The sequence below is a fragment of the Gigantopelta aegis genome, chromosome 11 (genome assembly GCF_016097555.1).
Source record: "Gigantopelta aegis isolate Gae_Host chromosome 11, Gae_host_genome, whole genome shotgun sequence".
Classification (NCBI taxonomy): domain Eukaryota; kingdom Metazoa; phylum Mollusca; class Gastropoda; order Neomphalida; family Peltospiridae; genus Gigantopelta; species Gigantopelta aegis.
Genome location: NC_054709.1, coordinates 28949973 through 28959972, shown reverse-complemented (window position 1 = coordinate 28959972; position 10000 = coordinate 28949973). Strand labels below are relative to the sequence as shown.

The following is a 10000-nucleotide window of genomic DNA, read 5'->3' as shown; positions in this document are numbered from 1 at the left end:
CCTCAACGTAGAGGGTTTTTACATATAGAAACCTCTATTATATACGTTTCTATGTTCCTGGGGATACATGCCCTACCGTCAATTCTGAAGCTGAGATGACCAGACATGCCCCACCTCAGTTGAAAGTAATATAAATAACTGCACCACCACCACCCATACCAGGAGCTGGCATATTCAGTAGCCTAAGTTTAAAACTACGTAATTTCTTCCTAAAACTCTATACCCACAAGCCATGTCACCCCCACCGCATTATCCCCAACAAACAACAACTCATTACACCAACCAACGGATATGATTAAACAACACTCACAATATCCATACAAACTCTTATTTTAAAAAAACGTGATACCAGTTTCTTGGTGGTAAATATAATATCCACACAAACTGTTATTTAAAAGAACGTTATACCAGTTTCTGGATGATAAATATAATATCCACACACACTGTTATTTAAAAGAACGTGATACCAGTTGTTAGATGCTAAACATAAAAACAAATAATAAAAATAGAAAATGTCTTTTCGAACCCGTTCAAGCAATTTGTACGACTTTATTATTTAAGTCTTGAGTCTTGACTCAAACATTTTATAAGCTGGGCCCGTGCTTATAAAACCTTTAGAGTCCAGACTCTAATGACGTCACACGCATATAATTTGTGTGGCGTTGTCATGACATTAGTGTCTCAGACTCTATTAGAGTCTCTAGTCTAGACTCTAAATGTTGTTTTAAGCACGGGGCCAGGTCAGATCTAAATTTGCAAGGTACGTACCTTTTACGTTTCACATATGCATCTGAAGCAATTATCACCACAGGAACGACGAGAAAATTGTTAACATCGATAAATTGTGCAAAATATTTTAAGCATAAAACTTTAGTATACGACTCTATACTTTACACTGCTTGATACCCATAGGGTCTTGAATCTTTTTTTCAATAACCAGGTGTTCTTAAAATAGATAATCAGCCATGCGTGGTTTCTGACACGGGCTACCGTAGGCCTACTCCTTTTCCTAAAATAACAAACAACTTTCGGATCAACAAACGCGTACAGTACGGATGCTGGGATACAAACGAGTTCGGGGTAACTAGCAAAGCATAACGACATTATTAGATACAAATGAAAAGAAATATAAATGGAGGGCGTGAGACCCAAGATAAACACGCAGGAGTCTGGGTGTGGTTTCGAGAGAAAATGAATATTTTACAACATCCTAGCACATTGTTTAGTCATGTGGTTATTGGCTACAGGTGTTTACACACCCGTCTGAGTAAAGATAAAAATGTAGCTTATTCCCCCTCCCCCCACCCCTCCCCCTCCCTGTTATGGACAGAACTCTCTGGCAAAGTCGGAGGTTGTGCCCACGACAGACGTGCTTGAACAGTTCTCTGATGGTAGCATGCCAAAAATTACCCACAGCCACACACCTCCCCCACTATAAATTGTGCCCCCCCCCCCCCCCCCCCCCACACACACATACACACCTCCACTAGAGATTGTAGGCGCGCGTGCAGGAATTTCAGCAGGGAGGTCTAGACTGTGGACGACGTTTATAGGGGAGGGGTCAGGCTACCACCGGGAAATATATTGAAAATTTGCTTGAGAAAAGAGGGGTCAAGACCCCCAACCTCCGACCCCATCCTCTCTGCACACGCGCCTGGATAGCCTTGCCCTTTGTTTATATGTTGTCTCCCGGCAAAGGGAGCTAGAGCTAGAGGACACCCGCGCTATACTGGATTGTGCCCCTCACTCCAGATATATCGTTCCGTCTGGCCTGGCTTAACATATATAATATATATATAAATGACGCACAAAATAGAAAGAAAAGAAGAATTTGTTTTGTTTAACGGCGGTGCTCCTTCAGTGCTAAGTCGTAAGCGAGAATCCAGCCTTCCCCATCCCACCCCACCCATCCCCCTTTTCCGTCATGAACGCAAGGGCTTGCTCATGCAAGAACTTGCGCCCACGATAGGCGTGTGCTACAACAGCTTGTTCTGAATGTGCACGTTAAACCCTATGACATGACCTGACCTGTGATGGGAGGTCACCTGTTCCAAAATATCAAATGATAAACGTTACACTTTATGAATTAACGTTTTAGCTTTAGAGGGGGGAGGGCACAATGACATGAGGCTGAATGCCAATGGAACTTTGGGGGAGGTTTGGAGGGGATCGTAAAAAAAAAATAAAATTAATATATTATAATAAAATTATAACTGTCGCAAAATTTAGGGGGTCAGGGCCCTGGTGCCCCCGTGCCCCATTAAATCCGCCTCAGACTCCCATCAGTAAAGCAGCAAGGGATCTTGTATATAAACTTTTCCATAATTCAATTCAATTTAATTCAGTTTGTTGCACATTACCAAACAATTTGGTGTCAGTAAACAGATTGTTTGGTGTTGTATTTCCATAGAAAGGGCAGTACACACAAAGGCCTCCGATGTACCAGTCGTGGAGAGTGGGGGTGGGGGTTTAAACGTTAACGTTTGTTTTGGTTTAACGACACTAATACAACACATTGATTAATTAATTATATTTAACGACGTACTCAACACATTTTATTTACGGTTATATGGCGTCGTATATATGGTTAAGGGCCACACAGATATTGAGATAGGAAACCCGCTGTCGCCACTTCATGCACTACTCTTTTCGATTAGTAACAAGGGATCTTTTATATGCACCATCCCACAGACAGAATAGTACATACCACGGCCTTTGTTGTACCAGTTGTTGAGCACTGGCTGGAATGAGAAAAGGCTCAATGGGCACACCGACGGGGATCGATCCTAGACCGACCGCGCATCAGGCGAGCGCTGTACCACTGAGCTACATCCCGCCCCTACCGGCTTTTGGACGTCAAACAGTCGGTAATTTTGGACGTCAAACAGTCGGTAATTTTGGACGTCAAACAGTCGGTAATTTTGGACGTCAAACAGTCGGTAATTTTGATATAACATTGTAGTCTTCAGAGGAAACCCGATTTTCCCGATTAGCAACAACGAATCGTTCATTTGCACTTTCGCACGGATAGGAAAAGTTAAAGTTAGTTTTTGTTTAACGACACCACTAGAGCACATTGATTTATTAATCATCGGTAATTGGAAGTCAAACGTTTGATAATTAAGACATATATATAGTCTTAGAAAGAAAACACGTTACATTTTTTTGTTAGCAGCTAGGGATATTTTATATGCACCATCCCACAGACAGGATAGCACATACCACGGCCTTTGATATACCAGTCGTGGCGCATTGTCTGGAACAAGAAATAGGTCATAGGCCCACCGACGGGGATCGATCCTAGACCGATCGTGCATCATACGAGCGATTTACCACTGGGCTACATCCCGTCCCCCATACGGATAGGAAGGCACATATCACGGCTTTTGATATATCAGTCGTGGAGTACTGGGCCTGTAAATATGCCAGCTGTTATATATAACTTTTAGAAATGATTTACATCATAAAATAATAAAACAAGAATCACATTTTTATTTTTTGACTAATAATGAAAAATTCTTACACGCAACAGTATTCCAGAATTATGCCCTATTATTTGCAATTTTGTAAAGAGATGCTTTAAGTTGCGTGAAAGCATATGAGTTGGAAGTAATTTCAAATTGTTTGCATTTCACGTCTGTATAAACTAATGTTTTTAACTAATGTCGAATGTACGAGGGTGTGTGGATTCGTGAAAAATAATTCACGATCGCCATAGTTGATGGTTTGTTATGACTCTACACTTCTGACAATATTTGCTTTTATCTACATATTAATATCACTAGTAATAAGGCTTAAATTACATATGTATTTGTTGATTCAGATGTTTGTTCATGTAATTAATGTAAATTTATGTTATTGTTACTGCAGATAAATGTATATTATATTGTTATTTTTGCTCTGCCCATATTGGGGTGTTATGCAAATAAATTATTCTTATTCTTATATACAAGTTAGTACATCACAATGAACGGGTGAACTCTGTGTCAAAAATAGATGATGAGGGGACATGTGGTGTAGTGACAAACACAATACAGTTTACAAATAGGATTCCTTCGTGCTATCATGTGCAGTCATGCTAATGATTGAGATTTTTTTTCTTTCTTTCTGTTTTTTTTAGAATTGTGTATAAAAGGAATACCGAGACGTGAGTCAACTTCACAGATTGTTTGTTAGCTCCTACAGCCACAGCCACAGCCACAGCCATAGCCACGCCCATCTGTTAATTAAAGGAGCAATATTGAAAGAAATGTTTTATTTGACGACGCACTCAACACATTTTATTTACGGTTATAATATGGCGTCGGACATATGGTTAAGGACCACACATATATTGAGAGAGGAAACCCGCTGTCGTCACTTCATGGGCTACTCTTTTCGATTAGCAGCAAGGACTCTTTTATATGCACCATCCTACAGACCAGGTAGTACATACCACGGCCTTTGATATACCAGTCGTGGTGCACTGGCTGGAACGAGAAATAGCCCAATGGGCCCACTGACGGGGATCGATCCCACACCGACCGCGCATCGAGCGAGCGCTTTACCACTGGGCTGCACCCCGCCCCCTGGGCCACAACCACGCCCACCCCGTTAATTAAAGTAGCAATATTGAATACACTCTTAAAGGCTAGGACTCTTCTGCCCCTGCAAGTGCTGCTTCTCGTCGTATCGCAGGCGTGGCAATATCCTCATGGGTTTGTCTAAAGGCGAAGCTACACGATACGAGTGTCTCATACGAGAATAGCCGATTTTGACAAGACAACACTGCGATTTCATCGGTTGCTATACAATTGGTTATTCTCATACGAGACACTCGCATAGTGTGGCGTTGCCTTTAGTCATGTCCAGTTTCAATATGCTTGTTTAGGGCTGCAGTGCACTTAGTGTTAAAAATGGTCAATTTAAAAATTAATGGCTAAACAGTCGTTAAGTACTGCATCACAAATTCAGTTTCTTGAAGCTGATGTCAGAGTCCTTTACTTTGATTAATTTCGAATCCACTCTTAACATTAAATATGCATGTTTTTTAATAGAACAACTGCTAGAAGAGGAAACCCGACAGCCCCATTCAAAACAGTCATCCAGTTACGGTGCCGGTTTCTTCTTATGGCGTTTGCGTTACTCACTACCAAGAAAGTTTAACGTTATTAATGAAATCGAAAAGGGTAATCTGAAGGTCTGCGGCGTCAGATTTAAGAAAATGTGTATTTGGCGACCATTTGGTTATCAAAAAAAATTGACAATCTGTTACACATAATACTCTCTAGCTCTGACGCATCATGCAAACAGGACCGGGTTAGAGGGCACTTAAAAGGACATTCCCGAGTTGGCTGCAAGTTTTAAGGTGTTATCGACTAACAGAGACTTTTTAACGATTGTAATTACATATCAAATATATTGTTCTGCATGAAATATTAGTGGATGTATATTAAACGTGTTTCTGATCGTTCTAATATTTGTACTAGGTTAAATTTCATTTCACTTCTTAAAAAAAAAAATTACAAATATTAAGACGACCAGAAACACATTGAATATACAGACACTGCTATTCTAAACAAGAAAATATATTTAATAGGTAAGTTTAATAGTAGAAATATTTTATTAGTCGGAAACATCTTATAATGCAGCAAACTCAGGAATGTACCTTTAAAGGGACATTCCTGAGTTTGCTGCAATTTTATCGACTAACAGAGACATTTTAACGATTGTAATTACATATCAAATATATTTTTCTGCATAAAATATTAGTGGTTGTATATTAAACGTGTTTCTGATCGTTCTAATATTTGTACTACGTTACATTTCATTTTATTTCCTAAAAAAAACAAAATTCATACGTACGAAATTATTTGAAGACAAAATCTAGTTTGGCTTTCTTACAAATATTAAGACTACCAGAAACACATTGAATATACAGACACTGCTATTCTAAACAAGAAAATATATTTAATAGGTAAGTTTAATCGTAGAAATATTTTATTAGTCGGAAACATCTTACAATGCAGCAAACTCAGGAATGTACCTTTAAGCTACGGTTTCCTTGAGACTGGCCGCTACTGACCCTGTATTATTTACAGACGAAATGTTACCTGGACATTAGAGACTACGCAGTGTTGTTAGCAATCTGATTAAAATTAGTTCTACTGGTCTAAATAAGGCATTCGTAATTCACATGAAACATGTCGTATACCCTCAGGATAATTTGGAATGTTTTCAAATTATTTTCAAATCACTGGCATGATTCTGCAAGTAAGGTTTTGATTGGTGGACATGAGCTCCAACTGGCTGCTGTTAGATCCACATGTAATTGTGGAGCTAATTTTAATTAGATTGATACGCATCTGTGATAATGTTTAGATGTTTTTTCTTTTTATATTGTTAGTTCCGTTTTTCTTTTTATATATTGATAGTTCCGTGCAATAACGGTTTGTTTACCACCGTCCCATACAGAGTTTCACTAATCAGAGAAAAACTTTGAGGTGAAAGAGATGTCCTGCAATTGCCTAATGGGCCCATCGACGGGGATCGATCCTAGACCGACCGCTCATCAGGCGAGCGTTTTACCACTGGGCTACATCCCGCCCTCGAACGAATGAATGAATGAATGAATGAATGAACTAATGAATGAATGAATGAATGAATGAATGAATGAATGAATGAACTAATGAATGAATGAATGAATGAATGAACTAATGAATGAATGAATGAACTAATGAATGAATGAATGAACTAATGAATGAATGAATGAATGAATGAACTAATGAATGAATGAATGAATGAATGAACTAATGAATGAATGAATGAACTAATGAATGAATGAATGAATGAACTAATGAATGAATGAATGAATGAATGAACTAATGAATGAATGAATGAATGAACTAATGAATGAATGAATGAATGAATGAACTAATGAACTAATGAATGAATGAATGAATGAATGAACTAATGAATGAATGAATGAATGAATGAATGAATGAATGAACTAATGAATGAATGAATTAAGTTTAATACTAATGGAAAAATGTAGCTGAATTCCTCTCTAACACTATAGAGACCGGCCTCGGTGGCGTAGTAGCTAGGCCATCGGTCTACAGGCTGGTAGGTACTGGGTTCGGATCCCAGTCGAGGCATGGGATTTTTCATCCAGATACCGACTCCAAACCCTGAGTGAGTGCTCCGCAAGGCTCAATGGGTAGGTGTAAACCACTTGCACCGACCAGTGATCCATAACTGGTTCAACAAAGGCCATGGTTTGTGCTATCTTGCCTGTGGAAAGCGCAAATAAAAGATCCCTTGCTGCTAATCGGAAAGAGTAGCCCATGTAGTGGCGACAGCGGGTTTCCTCTCAAAATCTGTGTGGTCCTTAACCATATGTCTGACGCCATATAACCGTAAATAAAATGTGTTGAGTGCGTCGTTAAATAAAACATTTCTATCTTTCTTTCTAAGACTATAGGGCCGGGACGTAGCCTAGTGGTATTTATCGCTCGCTTGATGCGTGGTCGGTTTGAGATCGATCCCCGTCGGTGGGCCCATTGGGCTATTTCTCGTTCCAGCCAATGCACCACGACTGGTATATCAAAGGCCGTGGTGTGTGTGCTATCCTGTCTGTGGGATGGTGCATATAAAAGATCCCTTGCTACTAATGGAAAAATGTTTCCTCTCTAAGACTATATGTCAAAATTACCAAAATGGTTGACAACCAATAGCCGATTATTGAGAAATCAATGTACTTTAGTGGTGTCGTTAAACAAAACAAACTTCTTTCTCTAAGACTGTGTCGAAATTACCAAACGTTTGGCATTCATATATCAATGTGCCCTCGCGGTGTTAAACAAAACAAACTTTTACGAATGTTTAACGACATCCCAGCACAAAAAATAACTTACAAAGGGCCAAACGATAATTTGGAAATACTATGTTAATCCGCTGAAGCACGTCCATGAAAACATCAGTTAAAATTCGTAGAAAACCCATACACTGAAGGTGGGTTGCTCAATCAGAAGAAAAAGTGTTTCCACTGCTTTTTAAAAGAATACATGAGTGTATAATTTTAGTTTACATACTCGTGGCACATTTCAGATGTTAAATTTACTATATACCAAGTTTTATCAGCGTAACTGATTCTCTTGCTGGTTAGGCCAAGAACTTTCCAGTCACCAGCCCCCAAATAATTCTGCCAGCGAATTACTAGTATTCGACCGTTTCCCGAAGTGGCCATTTTGGTTTAACGTGAAGCGCATAAACCAGTCTAGAGGACGTTTTCCTGCACTAACTTTGCTGAACTCAACCCTGCTTTTCAACAGGTTAGCATAGGACGTCAAAACTAAAAAGCGTTTTTAACAAGACACAAGAAACTAACCTGTATTCGACAGTGGCTCCAATCCGTGTATAAACCAAAGGGAAGAAAAAGACAAAACTTTGTGAAACGAAAACTGTTTAGATTTGGGTTGCATACATAAGTTATTATATAGCCACACCCGGGTGTGTATGAGGTATATTTAATGTTGAATTAAAACCCAGTGGCCCGGTGGACGACCAACTGTGAATTCAACAAGTTCAATGTTGCGTGTCACGTTATTATTATTTCCCTATTATATTATCACTCCAAATGCTTCACTGGTTGTCTGGCAGTCGACTTTAGTGTATTAGGGACACACCCCATTCAATGACATGGGCCAACTGGCTGAACATATTAGTCTAAATCTGTTTTTCTTAGTATTTTACCTTCAAGTTACCTTTCAGTTCTAACAGACCCCACCCAACTATATACGGTATTCACGGCCGTGGGTTTTTCTCATTTGTTTACATTCAAATTACCTTCCAATTCTGACAGACCCAACCCAACTATAAATACTAGTTGTTTGTGAATTACAGTTTGGCTTGTGTAACGACACCACTAGAGCAAATTGTTTATTAACCATCGGCTATTGGATGTCAAACATTTGGTTATTCCAACATAATCTTAGAGAGAAAACCCTGAGTGAGTGCTCCGCAAGACTTAATGGGTAGGTGTAAACCACTTGCACCGACCAGTGATCCATAACTGGTTCAACAAAGGCCATGGTTTGTGCTATCCTGCTTGTGGGAAGCGCAAATAAAAGATCCCTTGCTGCCTGTCGTAAAAGAGTAGCCTACGTGGCAACAGCGGGTTTCCTCTAAAAAAAAACAGTGTCAGAATGACCATATGTTTGACGTTCAATAGCCGATGATAAGATAAAAAATCAATATGCTCTAGTGGCGTCGTTAAATAAAACAAACGTTTTAATCCTAGAGAGAAAACCAGCAACATTGTTCCATTAGCAGCAAGGGATCTTTTATATGCACCATCCCACAGACAGGATAGGACATACCACAGCCTTTGATACACCAGTCGTGGTGCACTGGCTGGAACGAGAAATAGTCCAATGGGCCCACCGATGGGGATCGATCCCAAAGGGACCGCTCCTAGCTGTTTGTAAGGTAACTACAAGCGAATCAACTTTCTATTATGCAATGGGTTACAACTTACAACTGTGTGAACTTAACAAGAATTGAATTAAAAGCAGCATGCATATATAATAAAATTATAATCTCGTTCCAGCCAGTGCACCACGACTGGTATGTCAAAGGCCGTGGTATGTGCTCTCCTGTCTGTGGGATGGTGCATATAGAAGATCCCTTGCTATTAATTCAATTAGTTTATCTTTAATAACTATTTAATATATTTTTTTCTTTATGTGCACATGAACACAAAAACCAACTCCAACATATTTACATCAATTGCGTCATTAAAACGGGACCGACGCTATATAACCGTAAATAAAATGTGTTGAGTGCGTCGTTAAATAAAACACTTCCTTCGTTTAAACTGGAGGAGTAATGACAGTTAACATTTTCCCACACAATCGATCATGGATTTTTATAACTGATTATGACATCGGTAGAGCCAAGCTGATCGATTTTCGATTATAATCGATCATTAGAACATCACTGGTGGGTCGATGGACGGTTA

The 10000-nt window shown here is 39.4% G+C and overlaps 1 protein-coding gene across 2 annotated transcripts in view; it reads right to left on the bottom strand.

Moving 5' to 3' along the window:
• LOC121385249 overlaps nt 1–8484 on the bottom strand; it is a 27976-nt gene extending 19492 nt beyond the window's left edge. Inside the window, exon 1 of one of the 2 annotated variants that reach the window (XM_041515848.1) lies at nt 8369–8484. The gene's annotated coding sequence lies outside the window, so the exon portion shown is untranslated. Of the gene's footprint in view, nt 1–768; nt 894–8368 lie in introns of those variants that run through there. The other variant, XM_041515849.1, reaches the window with a different exon arrangement.
• Nucleotides 8485–10000: the final 1516 nt, after the last annotated feature.